The sequence below is a fragment of the Bombus flavifrons genome, chromosome 3, assembly GCF_040668555.2.
Source record: "Bombus flavifrons isolate JBK064 chromosome 3, iyBomFlav1_principal, whole genome shotgun sequence".
In the NCBI taxonomy this organism is placed as follows: Eukaryota; Metazoa; Arthropoda; class Insecta; order Hymenoptera; family Apidae; genus Bombus; species Bombus flavifrons.
The window spans coordinates 12,010,561-12,033,656 of record NC_138444.1 but is presented as its reverse complement, the minus strand read 5'-3'; the positions used below and the strand labels follow the sequence as shown (position 1 = coordinate 12,033,656).

Genomic DNA, 23,096 nt, shown 5'->3' with positions numbered 1-23,096 from the left:
TCGATCCTCCTGTATGTTATACCAACTGTTCCTCGAAAAAATAAAAAAAAAAAAAGAAGAAACGCCGTGTTATTGGATTGGGTCATTAGGTGGTATTGGCAAAATCCGCAATCACTTAGCACGTCAACGAGAGTTGTGTTCCCGTTACGATTAAATAATCGACGCCACGAACTGATCGATCCCCTTATTTCTATTATGATAATAAGGGTAGTTCAATAAAATTGCACAGATTAACACAAATAAATTACTGTTTAATTCAACAACTTATTAACTACAAAAATAAAATTGCGTTTTGTTTGATGAGTAATGCGCGACGTATGATACGTGTTGACGGTTCGACTTCTCGAAAAGTTCTGATCGCCCTTCGATCTCTTTCGTCTTTTCTGGAAGACGACCCCCCACTACGTTCGGATCACGCCACATTCTTGTACGCGAGATAAAATAACGGCCACGAGTCGACGTTTCTGGAAGTCGCCCTGCTTAATGAACCATGCGCTTGCCACTACAATGTTTATTTGCCGGGCAGACGCGACGATCCGTCTGCGACATTGTAGTGTCACGATCGACGCTTAAGAATATGGCCTATGGTAAGCTGCATGGCGTAACACATAGGAGACTCAAACTCGAAACGAGCTATGGTAATCGAAATGTTCCATCAGCGAAGCTATGGAAAAAGAGAAAAACGGAATTAAGGGCGAGAGAACAAGACCTACAAAAAAAGACAGAGAGAGAGAGAGAGAGAGAGGTGGCGATGAAAATTAATTAGTCGCGAGGAATGCAACGAGCGAAAGAATGCACGGTACGAACGTTTGCCGGTCGATTTGCAGATTCGTTGAATGACGAAAGAAAGAAAAAAAAAGAGAGCTGCGCCACCTAACTTTCCCTTTCTTCAAATCACCTTTTCTTCCACCTCTCGAGGTTTTAGCTCGCGTCTCGGCTATTTGTTTCCGCGAAGGAACGAGCGCCGCGAGTACGAAGGAAACGATTGTGAAGCAACTAATTAGGAAACGCGCCAATACAATCGATGCGCACGATTTCTCGTTAACGCCAAACTCGTTTTGCATTGTTTCGTCACCGACTAATGTTCGTTAGTGTTCGGTGTTCGTTCTGTTCCGGTAACCTTATCGAGCTAAGAATTCGTCCAGTTCAAAGGTCATTGGACCAAAGATACCGTAGACAGAAAAACGTTCGATCGATGGAATTTCTGAACTGGGATTCGAGTCTGAATCGTTCGATTGCTTTGCAATTTTTTTCTATCTTTCTGTCGCGTATTTATCACCAAAATGTTACGATCAGAATACGATGGAACTCTGTTTATATTAGGTCGTCCGAAAAGTTTCTTTCGTTTTAGAAGGAAATAATGGATGCGCAATATTATTATTTATTTAATCGAATTACGTATGATCCATTTTGTTCTATCAAAATAAAGATCACAACGTTCGACAGATTAAGTTTCATGTTTGTATAAAGATGCGTTGTTGTAAAAGACGTGTCTGTAAAGGAAAGACACTTTCCGGACAACCTAATGTGAAACTGTTGCAGAACTACAATAGTTGGCTCGTGTGATAGTCGTGTGATAGTCGAAAATATAGAATAAAAATTTTTTTTTTTTAATTTTTCCATCGAGAAAACGATCTACAGTGAGATCCGTTATGACGAGACGTGATAAAGTGCACGCGTACCGAGCGAAAATTCAAAGTCGATTTTCTCGAAAACAAAGCCTCAAACGAAAAATTGTTATTCTATATTTTCGACTTCTTTTTTCGCGTAGAATCACCCCCATTCCGCTTGTACCACCAGTTACCAACCACCCTGTATAATACTTAGTACTAACTATAGTATACAATAAATAGTGGGTCGAGGAGAAAGTCATAAAAATCACGTGCTTCTATTGTCACGTGTGAATCTCCCTTAGAGCAGTTCTTAAAGTTTCTTACCTCTGTTCTTCACACTTGCCTCACCGCTACATTTTCACTGTCTTTACAGATCTGAAATATGGTTACCCATATCCACAATCCTTCGAGAACACACGCCTAAATACACAAATTCCATCTCTATCTCTTCTGCCTCTCTTGCATATTTGCTATCGTTTCCCAAGCCCAACCTACCCCTTTTCTAAAAACCATAGTCTCTGACTCATACGTTCATCCTGCTGTTTCAAGTATTGGAAAACGCTTTATGCTCGCTACGAGCCTCGTACGGCATGACGGCGTGAGATTCTTATGTGGATTACCCGCTAAAACCGCTTTCCAATCGACGTTAATCTAACCGCCCACCAGCACTTTAATCGTCCATTTTGAAAATTATCTGTGTTTTAGTCTTTGCACGAGTCAGCGGAAAAAGAACTGCGAGGGACGACATTCTACTTACACAACACGTTACAGTCGTTGGAAAATTCCAACAAATTTTACTTTGTTCGCTACTTTACGCTAAGAGCACCTATGATTCTCGCAAGATCACTGATTTATAGTAAAAGTAAGTGGTGTACCCAGCTGCTTTGCCAGGTACTTATTCATACAGACAGTTTGAGAGCACTTGACCAGCTGTTTTCGAAACAGGTGGATCGGTCGAAGAAACCTGTGCTTTGGCCTGCGTGGTCCTCAGGTTTAAATCCTCCCTTTTTTTAAAATTTTAATCGAACATTTATTGTAATTTATTGTAATTTTGTGGATACTCGCAGAGACGAAGTATTAGAGGAAACGTTAATCTTCTCTACTCTGAAATTTCATAGCGCGGTTTTTTCAATACGCTCTTACGGATTTCCACGAGTAAGCAGGTTTGATCTTCAATTCGCCATTCTTTTCGAAAAACATCGCGCGGGGTTGTTTACGTCTCTAAATACCTTGGTTTTCTTCCCTACGACTCGTACGAGGGAAAACTTGCACGCGCCCCGTTGCACAGGCCGACCTCCTTTCGTTCGTGTAAGGAGGTTTGCTCGCGTGCAGGCGTATTTTGTCCGAGCTTTAATCGTCGATAACTAAGAAACAAAGGCGAAAACGCAATTTTTTTATTCTTCATTTTCGTCTTCTTTCGACTTCTAGAATCAGCCCTTAAATTACCTGACACATGTAGCCGAACACCCTGTATACACCATAGCATCAGTTTTGTCGTACAGCCTATACAACACGTAGAGTATACGGGACCACGAATTTCCGGATTATGGATGCGGTTAAACGGCGATGCTTTCGTATTAGCATGTTTGATCTGTGTTCACCGTCGTATTAGAGGCTTCTATCGGCTTTGTATCATCGGCGGCCGCAGCCACGGACATGTGTATGTAATCAAGAATGATCAACCTCAGTCAGAGTAAGTATCTGACGATTGTCGCGAAAATCATGTTAACCGTCAAAAGCAGAGTCTTCTTGTAAAACCAGTAGAAAACGAAAATCTTCGGTGGATATTGCTCGCCTCGCTTCTATGAATGAAATTCCTTATGACAGTGAAACTGATGAAGTTGAAGCAACATGAAGTAATATGTTGAAGTAAAGAGTCGGAAATATGAAGTACAGCGGAGTCTCGGTTAGTCGAGACCCGTTTATCCGAAGTTCCGTATTAACCGAGGTGCTTCGAACTTTACGCTAACTTCAACTTCTTCGAAATTTTGTACGCGAAGAATACGAAAGCGTAAATAGTCCGATACGAAACTTTCAGCCGATTAAACGATGGGTTAAATAAAATCGACCAAATACACGTACGATATTCATTGTCAAAATATTTTCTATCGTTTTATTCTGCCATTTATGAACACTTCTGGTATTATCCGACTTTTCGATCATCCGACAGAGCTCCACGTCACTTCGAATAACCAACGTTCTACTATGCTATAACTACAAATCATTTTTTCCTCCCCTAATTATTCCACGAACCGAGAACTTTTTATTCTTTTAAAACATCGTGACTAAGAATTGAAATAAAGGATTCTGCTCGACCACACGTACGAGCGACGTTACTCGCGTGGCTCGCATGCTTCAAGCGTTAAGGGACATCATTTCGCAGCTGTGCACAACATCGAGAAAATTACGACCGACCGACTGAAAGCAGTTTCAGTGGAAGAATTCCAACGCTGTTTGTAGCAGTGGGAACACCGCCTCCGGTGCTGTATATAGTACATATGGTGTTGAAGAGGACAATGTACGTTCTTGGTTAATCGACGTACAAACATTTTTACAGAACCAGTCTCGTTACTCTTTAGACATATACAGGGTGGTTGGTAACTGGTGGTACAAGCGGAAAGGGGGTGATTCTACGCGAAAAAAGAAGTCGAAAATGTAGAATAAAAATTTTTCGTTTGAGGCTTTGTTTTCGAGAAAATCGACTTTGAATTTTCGTTCGGTACGCGTGCGGTACGTTATAACGGATCTCACTGTAGATCGTTGTCTCGATGGAAAAATTAAAAGAAGAGAATTTAAAAAAAGTTTTTTATTCTATATTTTCGACTTCTTTTTTCGCGTAGAATCACCCCCTTTCCGCTTGTACCACCAGTTACCAACCACCCTATATATACGTCGAGTTGTCATTAGGGTTAGGGGCGTGTAACGAATCTTCCTTTGGATTAGACATTGTTGGTATGCAATAGAGAAGATATTTACTAGTACAAATATGATTATTACAGAATTTGACAAATAACCATGGTAATTAGATACTCGAGAAGCTAATGACAATGATCTTAGGTTCAATAACAATCACGGTCAAAGGGGTAGCAAATGCGTTTTCTTCCAAAGTCTAAGTCGAACTCAACTTACTGGTGCACAATTCAAGTATAACTCAACGTACTTGTCCACAGTACAAGTAGAACTCAAGTGACTCCCCGGTCCAAGTGGAACTGCACTTATATGCTCTTCTTCGTACCTCTCTGTACTCCTCGGGTCAACTATATCTTTAAGGAGAGCTATACGATTACTCTATACCTCTGTTAGGTAAAAACGTCCATCCCGTGACCGTGGCTACGTTTAGCGACCCGATGTGTCACTTCGAGCCCAAGCTTACTGTCATAAATCTCGGGCAAACATAATCGGATTAAATCATAAACAACTACTTCTAAGTTTTATTATTTAGGTATAGCTATACTGAAAAGTCTAGACTAAAGTATTGGTGATCTTCCTAAAAATTCCAAAAGAAAGGCGACATATATATGTCGAACATGAAAGAACATCGAGGCCTTTAGAATAGGGCAAGAATATACAAAGAAGAGTATATAAGTGCAGTTCCACTTGGACTGAGGAGTAAGTTGAGTTACGCTTGTACCGTGGACAAGTAAGTTCAGACTTAGACTTTGGAAGAAAGCGCATTGGCTATCCCGTTGTCCGTGTATTCGTTATTGAACCTAAGATCATTGTCATTAGCTTCTCGAGTATCTAATTACCACGGTTACTTGTCAAATTCTGTAATAATCATATTTGTACCATTAAATATCATCGATATCCTATAACAACAATGGCTAATCCAAACGAAGATTCGTTAAACGCCCTAACCCCAATGAGAACTCGACATATACAGGGTGGTTGGTAACTGGTGGTACAAGCGGAAAGGGAGTGATTCTACGCGAAAAAAGAAGTCGAAAATATAGAATAAAAATTTTTCGTTCGAGGCTTTGTTTTCGAGAAAATCGACTTTGAATTTTCGCTCGGTACGCGTGCACTTTATCGCGTCTCGTTATAACGGATCTCACTGTAGATCGTTGTCTCGATGGAAAAATTAAAAAAAAAAAAAAATTTTTATTCTATATTTTCGACTTCTTTTTTCGCGTAGAACCACCCCCTTTCCGCTTGTATCGCCAGCTACCATCCACCCTGTATATATGGTATATATGGTACATGTTTAATTCGTAGCATTATAGAAGTATGGATGGGTGTGTATCTTTGGACATGATGGATGATCTAATAGTCGCATGGAAATGATTGACAGTTAGAAATACGTGTGCCAAGCCCCTTTTCCAGGTTGTGAAACCGGGATATAAAAGAATATAACAATAAGAATGAAGAATAATAGCACGTGTAGATTATTGGAACAAGAAATTCAAGAAATATATATAAATAACGTCTGCTCTGGAGAAGCTGTTCTTATCGGCTGAGAAATACTGGAAAGTTCAAGGAGAACGCGGCGAAAGAATCGGCGATGTAAATGTTGCTCGATGGGGTAAGGAGAAAGAGAAGGATTGCGGTATCGCGTGTATCGTTGTTTAAATTATCAACGATACAAATTCGGGGATAAACGTCGCTGCTTAAATGACAGCGGATTTAAACTAAAAGCTCGTACGATTCCACTCTGCATCATGGAGGAGCAAACATCGATAATCTTTTTTAAACCTTTCTAATCTCCCCTTTCCGAACGTTTAGAATTCTTCGTGCAATGCAAATATAACAAAAAAAAAAAGAGAGAAAAAAATGATAAAAAAGAGAATCTTCGCAGCATCAGAGGGAAATAAAAGACGAATGGGGAGAGCATAGTGGCGCAACTCGTTTCGATATCACGGAGTTTCGTGTTTTACGGGTGATCGGTTGACAGAGGCGAGCAGACGGCAAACATTCACCGTTTCCTCTTCCTCTTGCCTGATCTCTGCTGGTCTTTTTCACTTGCTGCCTCGATCGCACCCATAGTCACGGTCACAAATAGTCGTGGCTTTGGAGAAAATTCACGTCAAGTAGAGGGTCGATCGCGACAGAAGACAACCTGTCCCATGCTCTTTCCATCCTTTCTGTTTATTTTCAGCTCCCTTCACTGCACACTGTACCGTCTTTAGAATCGTCGACTCGCAATTTTGTTGATTTTAGTTCCTTTCAGGCTTCAGATTACACGATCAACCTTCTGTTCCAACTATTCTGTTCGATGTATTTCTCATTTTATCAACGATCATCTTTACACAATGCTGCGCTCTATTTTTCATATTAGAATTCTTCATTTACATTCGACGATTTTATAAGGTTCGAAGAGATCCAGGTATTTATCAGGTCTGTAAATATGAAACCGGAATTTGCCTATAGATGGCCCTAGCTGATAACGTAGTTATCATTAAACTGCGTCATTAATGCCAAAAGTCTTTGTTGACATCTTACAAACATTTTCGACTCAGAATAATACAAGTTTCGTACAACAGCATAGTTTGTAATAGCGTTGAACGTGTCAAATTTTGTGCCTGGAAACTACGATTTGCGGACAGCGTTGATTTTCTGTTACCATTTGAAGAAAACTGCTGCAGAATCGCATCGAATACTTGTCGAAGCTTACGGTGAGCATGCTCTTGGTAAATCACAGTGCTTTCAGTGGTTTAAAAAATTCAGAAGTGGCAATTTTGACGCGAGGAACGATGAACTTGGAAGACCACCGAAAAAGACCACCGAGCTGTTAAAACCTGGCGAAACCGTTAATACCGAGCGCTACCGACGACAAATGATCGATTTGAATCAAGCTTTGCGTGAAAAACGACCAGAATATCAAAAAAGGCAACACAAAGTAATTTTGCTTCGTGATAATGCACCATCGCATACAGCAAAACCGGTGAAGGAAACGATCGAAGCGTTCAGTTGGGAAATACTTTCGCACGCGGCTTACTCGCCAGACTTGGCTCCATCCAATTACTATTTATTTGCATCGATGGGACACGCACTTTCTGACCAGCACTTCGCTTCTTACGAAAATGTACGAAAATGGCTCGATGACTGGTTTGCCTCAAAAGAGCGACAGTTTTTTTGACGTGGCATCCACCAATTGCCAGACAGGTGGGAAAAATGTATAGCCAGCGATGGGCAATACTTCGAATAAAATATTTTTAATCATTTTCATACGATAAACGTGTATTTTCTATACAAAAATTCCGGTTTCATATTTACATAGCTGGTATACTACGATACTATGATACACTATACGGGTGTTTCACTTTTAGTCCGCGAAACCGTGTCAGCGTATTCTACGATTAAAAATATGAGAAAGATGTTATACAAACATAGGGTGGCAAATGCTTTATTACAACGTTGGAACAAAATACCAAAATTATAAACCAACTGGATACTCGTTCGATCGATCGGTCGTGTTCAACGAAGTTCTTGTTCAAAGTGTCGTCCGTTCTTGCAAATACTAAATCGACCTCGTTTCCACGCAGAAACAGACAAAAAAACCGGTCGTTTATAAAATTTTCATCAGCGTTGTTACGTTGTAATAACATTTACGACTCTGTGTTTAAATAACACTTTTCTCTTATCTTCAATCGTAGAATATACCGACACCGACTCGCGAGAAAAAATGAAACACCCTGTACACTTATATTCTGTTAATACGATTCGCAATATGGTAACTCGTTCTCTTCTTAAATTGTAGAAATCTCCCGAACAAATTAACAACAAATATTTGTAGAATTATCTTTACTTAGAGTTTACAGAACTATGATTGAGGTTAGGTTGAGGGATTTGTAGAATTATCTTTACTTAGAGTTTGTAGAATTATGATAAACTGTAGTTTTTTTAAATGCAGAAAATTCGAGACAGATTAAAACCTTAATTACGAGAAATTCTCAACATTAGAAATTACGTTCCTCTGTACATGTATTTTCCTATAGTTTTCTGTACATTTTTTCATATGTATACTCATACTGTGTAGCATACTCATAACTCAATTTTACAGCAACTCGAACTAAACAACGTCTAAAAATAAGGTCTGCTTGTCAAAAAACCGGAAGTTCTTTAGAACGAAGTCCGGGGACGCTGACAAACTGCATCCGGAGAAAGATGCATTCGAAATGACGAAGGAGCCATGCACGGACATCGATTATTCTTCCATGACAAATGGCCAGCGTCGCTAACTTGGCGTTATTTCAAGGCAACCTAACGTAACCTAACTTTTGCCTAACCTAACCTCACTTTTACCTAACATAACCTAACTTTCGGCTAGCATAAGCAAGTCTACACAAACGTAATCATAACTAGTTAGAAAGTTCGTTCGCTCGCAAAGTCTAGATATGGCAAATATGCGTGTCACAAACTTTTACAATTATAATATACGTATTACGTATGCACACGTACCACGAACAATTAAGTATGTTAATAATCTCTCGAATATTCTTAATGACTTCAGTATTAACATATTCGTTGCATGACGATCTACGTATAATTATCGACATACACTGTCAGCCATAAATAATACGATATTTATTAACAATGTTATTTAGTGAAGATCGAATACTTCTCGCTTTTCTTATTTTCCAATTAATTATTAATTACATATTAACGAGTTATTAAAAACACGGAGAGACCACGTAACTAAAAGGAAATAATTATTACGACAAATATTACTAACTATTCTAAACTATTAACATAACTAAATTAACTATATCTCGTAACAATTGTTGATTAACTAATAATTGTTACTTCGTTCCTCGTGTATTTTAACGTAAAATAGCGAACGAAGTACCAAGTGAAATGTTAAATAAAACATTAGATGAACCGTTAACGATAAAATTCTAAGTAGAACAGAATTCGTTCGACTTTCTTCGCGAATATAACGAGTCGGTGTCGTAATATTCACAGTCGACAACAAGTAGCATAAACGAAAAATCTTATGTCTCTCGACAATACCGCGATAAACATACTGAGCAGAAAATCGTTTTACGAGACACGAGGAAACGAGCACGAAGAAAACGCTTGATACGAGCATTGCGTGCCACAAAATGATTTATTTCGAGGCGAGAGTGTCAAGGACGCGTCAAGGTTGAAACAATATTTCTCCACGTTCCTTTCGTTTTCATAAATTAATTTACGGTACGTAACATGAAACAGAATAAGAATGAACAGAGAGAAAGAAAATAGCTGCAGGTACAGTGGCTTCTGTTTCGTTTTAATCCGACGTTCGACGCGTTTCTTCCTCGCAACCACTTTAACCCACGTTCTTCAACCCTTATACGTTCCGAATTAAAGCTGAAAAGGGAAGAAAGGAGACAGGTGTGGATTGACGTTGATACTCGACGAAGGAAACCGGAGGGCAATCGTTTCGATTCCCATGCAGACTCTTCTCTCCTTTTCTTTTTTCTTGTTTTTTTTTGTTTGAAGTATCGTTTACTATCGCGTGTAACTTCCATGGAAATTTTTACACTCGTGATATTAGGTATAATATAATATTTGGAGATTTGCCACGTTGTTAAATATTGTTAAATATTCTATTTTTTTTTTTGTATTTTTTTTTTGTTTGTTTGCGCGTTTATCGTCTATCCGTCGTTTCGTGTTCACGAAAACGTAGAATACCGTACGTTCAATGGATATCTCTTTTCTTCTAACTGTTTTTGAAAACACTCGGTTACAGCGTAATGCGGAGGATGTGTCTCTAAAGTCTCTCGCTCAGTAAGCTACACACGGTGGCTAATGATTTCGGAGTCGACTGAATCTAGAGACCATGTGCAAATTCCATGACATCAATTCTAACTCCCCAACGAGCGCTTAATATTTTTCTCGGAGCAAGAGTTTGTAATCCTTTCACGTTTCCTCGGTTGGATTTAGCAGTTGTCTCTTCTTCGCTCTTAATACGTTGTTCTAACTATAGAATACAACCGTTTGCAGATTTTTATGCAATTTCATATTGTTATCGATGTAGTAGCAAGTAATAGAACAAAGGTTTATTTTTCCCATTAAATGTTATGACAAGTACCACTTCACTTTGTGTGTTTTCTTCTTTTTCATTTCTCCATATTACGTTCGCTCTTTGCATTTTTCCAACTTTTAAAATTGGCAGTCCAATCATGTATATATATATAGTATATATATTGTTATTGATATAATAGCAAGTAATGGACCTAAGATTTATTTTTTCCACTAAATGTTATGACAAGTGCCACTTCACTTTGTGTGTTTTCTTCTTTTTCATTTTTCCATATTACGTGCGTTCTTTGCATTTTTCCAACTTTTAAAATTCGCATTCTGATCATATATAAATATAGTATATATAGTATATTATATAGTACTATATATTAGTATACAGGTTGGTTGGTAACTGGTGGTACAAGCGGAAAGGGGGTGATACTACGCGAAAAAGGAAGTCGAAAATATAGAATAAAAATTTTTTGTCTTAATTTCTTTTTTTTAATTTTTCCATCGAGACAACGATCTATAGTGAGATCCGTTATAACGAGACGCGATAAAGTGCACGCGTACCGAGCGAAAATTCAAAGACGATTTTCTCGAAAACAAAGCCTCAAACGAAAAATTTTTATTCTATATTTTCGACCTCTTTTTTCGCGTAGAATCACCCCCTTTCCGCTTGTACCGCCAGTTACCAACCACCGTGTATATTATAATAGTATATTATATAATAGTATATATAGTACATATAGTATTATTATTGATATAACAGAAAGTAATAGAACAAAGGTTTATTTTTCCCATTAAATGTTATGACAAGTACCACTTCACTTTCAATATTTTTCTTCTTTTTCATTTTACCATATTATGTGCATTCTTTGCATTTTCCCAACTTTTAAAGTTCGCAGCCCAATCAAATATATTTATATTTAGTTTTATAGTGTATATAGTATATATAGTAGTATATATAGTATTGTTATCGATATAATAGCAAATAATGCAACAAAGGTTTATTTTTTCCACTAAATGTTATGACAAGTACCACTTCACTTCGTGTGTTTTCTTCTTTTTCATTTTTCCATATTACGCGCGTTCTTTGCATTTTCCCAACTTTTAAACTTCGCAGTCTAATCATATATACATATATAATATATAAGACGAGATCGCGGATGGAAAAAGTCTAAGAATCCACATAGCTAAAAACGAGAAAAAGGCGCCCGACTCGTTTCTTTAATGAAAAAATGAAAATTTACATATTCTCGATTTTGGCATAATAGGGGCGATATTAGGAGAAAACTCTACGGTATTTGTTTGACGAAACATTTCGAAATTTCATTAGCACTGTAACGAGATAAGTAGCGTAGGCGAATTGTACGAGGTCCAAGAAATTCTCTTCCCCTACCATCTTTACCAAGCGTGAAGAAAGAGTTGAACAAACGAACGATAATTTTCGCCCCCTTCTTTTCCTCACCTCCGTATATTCTCTTGTTCGTTCTCGATTTTTTTCCACTACCGTGGAACGAGCATTTCTCCCCTGAGCGACTATTTAGTGTATACCTATTACTGCGTTTATTTATATCTTTGTTGTTATATCTACGTTTATTATTACACGTGTTCAGCGTTTGTTACGTCCGGTGACCCTTTGCATAAACCAGGATCCATCCTTCGATCAAGACGGCCACTAGCTGTGCAAATATAATTAGTCGAACCGCAATAATAAGGAACTGTCTTAAAACTAAGCATTTTGATTTTATTGTCAAGGCCCTTAATTGTTATAAAATATTTTCAAGCCGAAACGTTGCTTATGGTTATTATTCGATCGAGTAAAAAATTGGAAGGTCAGGATTTTCCCATGTTCGACGATCATTTCCACCAGCAATCGACCAACCTCCAGCAATAGTTTTCCTCTGCGACAGTTTGTTGTCCTTAGATCAGTCATCAGTTAACTTACTAATTGTAGGCAAAATACGGATAAAAAGAAGATAGATGTACTGGCTAACTAGTCGAAACTCTAAATTCAGCATGGAAAATGAACTAAAACTTTACGAAACGATTATAAATCTAATTTGCATGTACGGAATACTACTATGGAGGACAGCAGCAATGAGCCACATAAATAAACTAAAGTCGCTACAATCGAAGATACTCATAACAATAGTCAACGCCCCATGATATATCAGAAGCAAGGATATACGCGAAGACTTAAAAATACCAACGGTCAAAGAAGAAATCGGCGGGGACGCAAAAAAATACAAGGAAAGAACGGCAACACATCGAAACCAGCTGGTTGCTGAAGCGAGCAAAACTCTCATAAAAAGAAGACTAAAGAGAAAACACCCCACTGACCTCGCTAAAGAAATAAAATAGACAAATTGGAAGATGGTATCCCACTGGGGGTAGCCATCCACATGTTATTTAGCAATTAAGCTAGAAAAATTTACCGAATGTCCAGCTGGACGAATTGTAAAGTACAAATTAAGTATTAAAAAAAAAAAATTACTATTTACACGTCTCTGAGAATATGTCTATACGCACGACGCGTAGCTATTTATATCTACAAAGTTGTTGGAATAGAGTATATATTATAACCTGTTACTTCAGCGTTATAATCAGTCAACTACCTCTATTATCCTAATCGAAATAGGGGATCGATCAATTCGTGGCGTCGATTATCTAATCGTAACGAGAATTTACGACTCTCGTTGACGCGATCTACCGGTCGAACAGCGTTACTTATGCTTTTGACGAATTATTTTCCAGCCGTATATGCGCTACAACGATCGACAAAGGCTATAGAACCGTACTTGGCTGTTAATTCAACTTTGACCAGAAGAGGCGCTATAGGCGTTTAGTCGACGTCTCCATACAATTGCAAAGTCCACCTGTACCCATTAGCTCGTGCAATTTTTATAACGCGTTTCAATCCCTCGTTTCTACCCTAATCTCTCAGCCTTCGATTTACCGCGACGTTTCTACTTAAATTCTACGCCGAAGACATAAAAACTGTTATTGGTCGCGATTTTTCGACTGCCGATGAGACTTCGGGCACGTTCGGCAAGAATCGCGAGTGAACTTTTCCAATTTCAGCGCAGCCGTCAGTTCGTTCGATGCAAAGCAGCGCGAATGCCTGTCACGTTATTTAAAACTTGGAAGAGAACGTCGCTGGCCGCGAAATTACTTTATCCACGACGTGTCACCAGCTTTTCATCGTCGCGAAGAATACCACAAGTATGAGTTCGAGATCTCGAATATCGCTTTAAGAGGGAGCAGTCGCGATTCTAGCGAGAGATATCGCGTTGGCACTAAGCTCTAGCAGCGCCAAACGACCGGTTTGAAAATCTAATTTACAGTCGTACATTCATCGTGATTTCCCTTGTTCGTCGAACTTTATGTAAATCCTTTTAGCAACAAAAATTGAGAAATCGACCAATCGGTTAATATAAGAATTTACGTAATGTTAGACGAACGAAGGAAATAATTCAAGTATACTAACTTATAACGTACAATATATGTGTAATATAATGTATAATATTGTTAGAAAATACATGTGCGTACATGTGTATTATTTACTTAATGTCCAGCTGGACAAATTGTAAAGTAAAATTAAATAATAAAAAAGAAAATCTGTATTGTATGAGCGAGGAATGAAAGAGAGGAAAACAAAAAGAAAACGCCATGAGACAAGCGCATCGACTGTTCAATATAAATTCATTCCTGTTTGAGATGTATAAGAGAATAGTTTATGTTACATATAAACTATTTATTAATTTAAAATAGTTATTCTGTTATATATAAATTTTGTATTTAATAAAACATTATATTATTACTTTAACAAAGATAATATACATAAGTACAATGTAAATATATAATGTAACATATAATGTATATATAATATAATATATATAAATGTATAATATAAAACAAGTATAATGTAAGTATAATAGATTAAGTAACTATAAAGAAATAAATAAGACGAATGTACAATATTAAATTAAATTTTGAAACCGGTCACTTGACTTGTCTGATAAGGTTAGTGTTTTAAATAAGATTTCTATTCATTGATACACCTTTCGGTAGGATTTTCAGCAATCGTCCGGAGAGGAGCAAATGTCGTCAATTTCCATGACCTTGAGATATCCTGAAATATCTATCTATAAATAACTACCCTGAAATATCTCTGACCTTGTCAAAGTCATCGTTCTCGATAACTTTCCCCTGTACGTGTTACCGCCGATCCACCCTAATTTCCCCCAGATACTCGCGAACAGCTTCGATTGAATTTTGTGCCAATATAATCTGTTCTGGCGTATGGACGGCTGGATTTTTATACAGACCGTTCTAAACTTTATTCTCGAGCTTTACTCTTTCGATGTGTTTCTTGCCAATACGAATTTTCTTCGTCCAGTATAATTAAGTTTCGATGGACGTCTCGCTTGAAATTTTAGAACGCGAGCTTATTTTCTGTGAGTTTGCGAGAACCTGGAAATATCGGGAACCGGATACTCGGGCCGGCTCGGCTCGAGTTTCGAAAGTATCTGGTAATCCGATGTTGTCGGGATTCTCCAGACTTCCGCGGGATTCTCGAGAATTATAAAATTACATAATAAACGATAACGTCTTATAACGAAACATTAGAATCTAATTTACGACGTATAATTTATAATCTATTACACATCTTTCGTTGTTATCTTTCTTTCATTCCTACATATTTTCTTTTTATTTATTTATTTAAATTTTACAATTTGTCCAGTAGGACATTTGGTAAAATGTTATATCTTAGTAGTGTAATAATATAACCTGTGGGTGGCTACCCCCAGCGGGGTACCATCTTCGTGCATTCGTACATATAACATGAAAATTCATCAGAATCTCGAAAGTCTCCGGTGTCCTGAGAATCTCAAATTACGAGATATTTTGATGGAAAACCGGAGCCGATTGCGACAGAGATTCTCCAGTCGTCCCGATCCGATATTTTCAAGTTCTCGCCTCTGCTATTCTCCCTTCCGAAGAAACGTGACGAAAAAGTGTCTCCCAAAATGAATATCGTCGTCGCGGCGACGAATATCGTTACGTCGAAGGTATCGCGGCCAAAAGTGAAGGTAGACTTCGAAGTATAAACGATCTGATTGCTCTTGTTTGTACATAGTACATATTCCGTGATTGACGAGTTTACTCGTCGTGCGTAAAAGGTGGTCACAATGTGCCGTTTAAATTGCAATTTGCCGGTTGCAATAAATTGCAGTGATGAAACGAAAGAATAAAACAGTTATTTCGTTACAACTTGATTCTATATTGTAATATACAGGGTGGTTGGTAACTGGTGGTACAAGCGGAAAGGGGGTGATTCTACGCGAAAAAAGATGTCGAAAATATAGAATAACAATTTTTTTTTTTTAATTTTTCCATCGAGACAACGATCTACAGTGAGATCCGTTATAACGAGGCGTGATAAATTGCACGCGTACCGAGCGAAAATTCAAAGTCGATTTTCTCGAAAACGAAGCCTCAAACGAAAAACTTTTATTCTATATTTTCGACTTCTTTTTTTGCGTAGAATCGTCCCCTTTCCGCTTGTACCACCAGTTACCAACCACCCTGTATAACAGCCAAGCGTGCTTTGTGTTTGACGAGTATATTCGTCATCGCTTGCTTCTTACACCACACGTTTTAGGCAGGCACTTTTCAAAAAAACTAGAAAAATTTACCGAATATCCAGCTGGACAAATTGTAAAGTACAAATTAAATAATTTTTATCAACAACAACAACGCAACAGCTAACTGGTTGAACGTGAAGAAAGCTGAATGTTCAACTAGAATTTAGATAGATTGCAATAGACAAAAGCAAAGAAATAATTAACTTATATTTCTTTCTACGTATTTTAGCGTTATTAGTAACTGTAATATTTAGGAAGGTGTAATTGCACTTAAATTCTAAGCTACGGTACTCTCGTTGTTACGTAGAAAATATTTTCCTACGCAAGAACAAAAGTCTTTAATTTTGGCATTTGCAGCGTCGTCCACAAACGCTATTCAAATTAGTTCCAGCTATAGAAAGCGACGTATATTGCAATGAATCGTCGCTCGCTATTCAAACGTTTACACACGTATCTCTATACGCTGTCGCGTTCGCTGCTCTGCGTAGCTTCTGCACGTAGACCTACTTTTTTCTGAGCATTTTAAGAAACGGTTTTACAAAAATTAACGAATTCGCTTCGCGATATTCCGACATAATTTTTCTCCAATTTTGACACGATATATACTTCGATACGGCTTTTTACTGTTTCCGGGAAAAAAGTGAAACCGAAAGCTTCTTTTTTCAGATCTGCCATATGGCAGCCGCGTTAAAGTGCATCAACCTGTAATAACAATTTCTCCATAATTACGATAATTATGACAAATCGATTCCGAATGTTGCACGAGGGTTTCATCCACCACGAACTAGTTTCCCTCGAAACTTCAGTGTCTTGAATTTCCACGTTTACTTAAGAACCATTTACCTTAAGTTCCGTACATACGACGAATAAGTCGCATAAAAATTTGCGAAACAACGAATTCCCATAAACATGCTCTGTCTGTTACTAAATACAAGGTGTCGAGGTTGTTACAGGCTCATAAAACAATAATAGGATAATTACGCCTGACAAACATCCTGCAGACCACAGCCATTGTCACAGAGCCATAAATTAGCAATAAACAGTGTCCCAGGGTCAGAAGACAGTAACAGCATGGCCACCTCTGACCTGGGCCTTATCCCCTCTCTATAGGAGCCAAACCCATGGTACATAACCTTGTCAAAATCAGCTCTCGACGCACTCTGTTCTAACATTTTTAACCGTCACTCTGTTGGATTCACTTAATAAACTTTGCCAGCATATCCAAAGTCTAAATTTTTCTTGCTTTGCTCGTGAAACGTTTAAACCTGCGCGAAATTATTCGAACGACGCGAGGAAACGACCAGTGTTTTCGACGTGACACCATCGAGACGATTATCAGCTAGTGTCCCAGGCTCAGATGACAGTAACAAGATAGCCACATGTGACTGGCGACAATCCCTCCAGAGGGCCCAAAGCCTATATAGCATACAAGCCTACCCAGAATCCACACTCGACACTCTATTGCAAGATTCCGAATCGTTAACACTCTGTTATAACACTTACTCTGTTGGATTCGTACAATAAATTTTACTATCATATTTAAAGTGCGAATTCTTTAACTTACTTACAAAACGTTCGAACAACGCGAGATCACCAGTGATGTGTTAATTTCGTGATTTCTTGTGTCTCCTACGTGTCACGGCAAACGTAGTGCAATCAACGAGACGGCGGAATCTACGAGCGAAAAGAACGAACCGCTGACTGGCACAGATCCGAATAAATTATTTCCGCCTCGTTATCGCGAAAATCAAGTTTGCAATGCTGAGAATTGTGGATCTTAGTCGCCGAAATATATATGTAGGAACACTTACGTTACACGTAGAAATGATATTAAAATAGTTTCATATTTATTTAATATGTGATTGACAAGATATTCGTAGATACCCATTGCACGTGTCTCAGCACTCCCTTTGTCTCGCCATCTTTCCACCACAATGCGTACGGAACAGTTACATTCTTCTAGCTAGAAGAATGTATCGAATGTCCAGTTGGACAAATTGTAAAGTACAAATTAAACAATAAAACAGAAAAAAAACATTCTTCTGTTCTACGAGACGCTGCGCACGCACGTACCCCCACACACAATCATACTCATATATGTGTATTATTACCGCGCGGCTAATTCGGTGTAGCACACAAAATTATATATATCTCAATATGCAAGTTTATGAAAATTGTACTTCGAACGTCTCTGCTACCGGAGGAGACAAAATTTTGTACATTTTGTCGGTGGTGAAATCGACCAAATCTCGAACGTACCGCGGAGAAGTGCGAGAACGAAAGCAGCACGTTCTCCAGAGACACGTGGACAGGGTTATTACACGAATCAGACGTCGTTTGCTAATTGATCTATTATGTAACGGTATTTCGCAACGCGGTTAATTGGAGAAATTGCCGGCGCAGAGGGGAAATCCGGCCGGGACCAGCGTTAATTGGAAATTCGAGCATGCTCGTAAATAAACCTAATAAACGATCGTCCCTACTTAACTCCCGGTTCTATCATTCCATAACGTTACACAACTATGCAAATGATCTTTTGCTCTGGTTATCTGATAGAGAAATGCGTGGATGAAATTGTAATATATATTGTCTCTTGAAATATATATTGAAGTAAGTATAAGTACAGGTACAGGTACGCTGATCCAGTGTATGCTGATCCAGATCCTAACCTCACTCTAGCAGTGTTACATTACAATAAGAAATGACAGGGAGCACGTTGATACATTTATAGCAAAGGACATTATCAAAAAATTAACCTTAGCGTGTAATTGAATTAGTTGGAAGTTACAAGAAACAGCAATAAAAATCTACCTATAGCTCTTTTTAGTTTCTAGAGCTTATAACACAAAAAACAACATACTCGATTCATATTCGATGACACAATAATATGATAAGACCTCTGTCTTTTTTCATTTTTTTTTGCTTCAGTAAATTCTATTCTTTTCGTAACGGCAGTATCCAGGCCACGAGTATACAAAAGAACAAGATGTAGAGTTTTCCTAAAAGTAATTACTTCAACATTTTACTCTCGAGCATCTCGTGAAATTGATAGCATTGACGGTCCGCGATATATCAGGTCTGTAAGTATGAAACCGGAATTTGCCTATAGGTGGCCCTAGCTGATAATGTAGTTATCATTAAACTACGTCATTGATGCCAAAAGTCTTTGTTGACATCTCACAAACATTTTCGACTCAGAACAATACAAGTTTCATACAACAGCATAGTTTGTAATAGCGTTGAACGTGTCAAATTTTGTGCCTGGAAACTACGATTTGCGGACAGCATTGATTTTCTGTTACCATTTGAAGAAAACTGCTGCAGAATCGGCTGCTCTTGGTAAATCACAGTGCTTTGAGTGGTTTAAAAAATTCAGAAGTGGCAATTTTGACGCGAGGAATGCTTTGTTTTACCGGCAGCCATTTCACTGAATAGATTAGATCACGGGAGAAGAAATTCGGACTTAGAAAATCGAGAATCGACTTTACAGCTAAAATTTGTAGTTGATTTGTTATTAACTGTTACTGTGTATAATTTAATCTTTTTCTAAAATAAACTCGATTTTCCAGAATCGATCGTCTTATTTACCCCAAGGATTTACTTTATTACATCTCTATGTATATACATAATATTCTAACATTAATAATAATATTAATATAGAGGGTGATACGCGAAAAAAGAAGTCGAAAACATAGAATAAAAATTTTTTGTTTTAATTTTTTTTTTTTTAATTTTTCCATCGAGACAACGATCTACAGTGAGATCCGTTATAACGAGACGCGATAAAGTGCACGCGTACCGAGCTAAAATTCAAAGTCGATTTTTTCGAAAACAAAGCCTCGAACGAAAAATTTTTATTCTATATTTTCGATTTCTTTTTTCGCGTAGAATCACCTCCTTTCCGCTTGTACCACCAGTTATCAACCACCCTGTATAATATATTTACATATTTTATAAAGCGAAGGTAAATTGCAACTATGCCGAATTAGCTGCTCTGTAAAACTATTATTACTGTGTGTGATTTCTTGATCAAACGAAAGTTAGCTAATCGAAGTTGACGTTTCGAAATGCGATCTTTCACAGAAACAACGAATAAACAACATTCCTTTGCCCACTCGAATTATCAACATTTAGCGAAAACAAAATTTTCGTTTATCTACCGAGGTCAGAAATAAAAAGTTACCATCAGATGAAAATTAAAAAAAGGATCGACATCAGCGTTCCGTAAACTTTGTCGTTGATTCTACATTTTTTTTTTTTATTATTTAATTTGTACTTTACAATTTGTCCAGCTGGACATTTGGTAAATTTTTCTAGCTTAATTGCTAAATAACATGTGAATGGCTACCCCCAGCGGGATACCATCTTCCAATTTGACTATTTTATTTCTTTAGTGAGGTCAGTGAGGTGTTTTCATTTTAGTCTTCTTTCTATGAGAGTTGATTCTAAATTGAGACGCGATTGGCCAGGTTTGTCCACGTAGAATCCTCGTTTACGTAGGCCTCGAGAAGGGAAGTTATCGTCGAATGAAAATCCAAAAACACCGATAAAAGTCACTGAAGAATTTTAACGGTGATTGGCGACGCGAAGCGACCTTCTCGTTCACAGCCGATCCAAAGGAGAGACTAATAAACGTCCAGCGAATTAACGAGCTGAAAAGCAATACGCTTCGCGTATTTCCGGTCGTTTTCCGGATTTCCTCGCAATAAGCCTGGCTCACGGCTACGCTTTCTCAACCGTACTGTGTTACACGTGGCTTTACCTCTCCGTGAGAATGCAAATTCGAGGTGTAATTTGGTTTTAACGATGCAGCTGAAAGAATGGCCAGCGAGTGGTCGTAAGGAACAGACGCTTTCATCAACGACGAACGAAAACGTATGTTTCAGATTGATGTTGTCAAAGACGTGCGATCATCTTCTTATGAATATTCATAAATATTTTGAAACTGAATTAAACTTTACTCTCGCGTTCGAGTAAATTTGAAAATTTCCTGACTTTCTCGCAAGCAGAAACAAGTAACAAACCTTTGAACCTATCTGTAAGAAAGATGTTACAGGACGAACAACTTTGAGCATCTGAATTTGTAAGGTTGAAAGATGGTGTATGAATTTTCTTCAATTTTTCCGAGGACTTTTGTCCGATGAAAAACGTGTGGGGCATAAATGACCCACGTTTGCGGCTCGCGGTAACCGTAAAAACGTTTACGGAATAGGAGTGGAAAATTTATCGAGTTGTCGAAGAATCGAATAAAAACGCTGGTAGAGAAGTGTATCATCCTGTTCCATAAAGTTAACTTCGTACCATTTCTATGCTCGTATTTTCTCGAAATTTTTTCCAAGACGTTCGACCAAAGAAAAACGTGTCGAAAGTAAATGACCCCCCGTTTACGTAACGTGAGCGAGAAATTTATCGACTCGTCGGAGACTCTAAATAAAAGAAATTTGGTTTATCATCTCTGTCGATAAAACGAATTTCGTATTACCGTTAAGTTAGTATCGTTAAACGATAGACGAGCTGCAAGAGGCGGAATTAAGTTATTCAATTTGCTAAAAAATCCAGCTCATCGGCTTACTTAGCATGCTTTTACTGTCGTCGACGAATAACGAGATCTCATCCTGATATAGGTTGACGATTTATTTCTCCATCTCTCTCCGTCTACCTAAACTTCTCCGCCCTTTTTTTCCTCCCCGTTTCTCCTGTTTCTCTTTCTACGTTTCCTTTTTTTCTTCTCCGTTCCCTCCACCTTTCTCGGTCCAGTAAATTTCCTCTTTATTGGACTTCGCCTTCTTAGTTTGCATGGAAGCACGCTCGTTTCGTTGGAACTTGGGAATCCTCGACGAACATCCTTTCTCTCGGTCGACTAGAAACGTTCCTCTTGTAAGCGATAAATTCGCCTTTAAATATCACGTGTACGTAAACGGGGAACAGACACGTGAAACGTTCCGAAAATATCCCTATAAATCCCTATAAATAATGGACATAATTTCGTGGCAGGGTGCAGGTTAACATCCCCATCGAACCAACCGATAAACATTCGCGTGTGACCTCGATCGGGTTTCGTATCGAGGCGACAGCCAATCGAGCGGCTGCCATCGACATCCCAAGGGTTAACAACCCTCCAGTAACGATGCGGAGTCTCGTAGCTGCCACGAAATTACGCTACTTCTCCTTCTCCCTTTTTTTTGTTATTTTCTTCTTCTTTCTTTTTCTTATGTTCGACACAGATGACAGAGTTTTATTTATTGCTCGAATTTTATAACTCTGTCGATGATTCGTTGTACGGGCGAATACGCATGATAATAGAAAATTCTCAATGAGAATTGACGCTGGATGACGAATCAACGAATTTACAGAAATTTGCAGGCACGAGGTTTGCTTTTGTAACGAGACGATCGAAAATCTGCGCGATAGAACGATAAATTGAAAACCTGTGATGAATAGATAGGCAGACATATGTATGTGAAATTAATGGGGAAAAAATGAATTTTGCATTCTCCTCTTCGTTAGTCGCGTTTCAACTTGGGTACACTTTGCAGGCAAATTATGTCACTTTTCCATATACTTGGAACGAATTTTTGTTATTTCTCTGGTATATAAGTATTTGTATATTTTTTTTATTATTATTATTTAACTTGTATTTTACAATTTGTCCAGCTGGACATTTGGTAAATTTTTCTAACATAATTGCTGAGTAATATGTGAATGGCTAACCCCAGCGAGATACCATCTTCCAGTTTGACTATTTTATTTCTTCAGTGAGGTCAGTGGGGTGTTTTCTCTTTATCTTCTTTTTATTTTGTTTTCTTATTTAATTTGTATTTTACAATTTGTCCAGCTGGATATTTGGTAAATTTTTCTAACATAATTGCTGAGTAATATGTGGATG

The 23,096-nt window shown here is 38.0% G+C and overlaps 1 protein-coding gene and 1 long non-coding RNA gene across 12 annotated transcripts in view; both read right to left on the bottom strand.

Moving 5' to 3' along the window:
* Positions 1–23,096, bottom strand: part of eag (potassium voltage-gated channel protein ether a go-go) — a 145,295-nt gene that overhangs the window by 84,053 nt on the left and 38,146 nt on the right. The gene's annotated exons all lie outside the window — the stretch shown is intronic.
* Positions 14,445–19,249, bottom strand: LOC138178141 (uncharacterized). Of its 2 annotated transcripts, none has more exons than XR_011172609.1 (3): positions 17,054–19,249; positions 15,408–16,912; positions 14,445–15,268 (listed from the first exon to the last, which is right to left on the bottom strand). It is a non-coding gene; the product is annotated as an uncharacterized LOC138178141 (long non-coding RNA). The 2 variants fall into 2 exon arrangements; XR_011172608.1 differs by having other exon boundaries at positions 15,408–17,668; positions 17,775–19,249.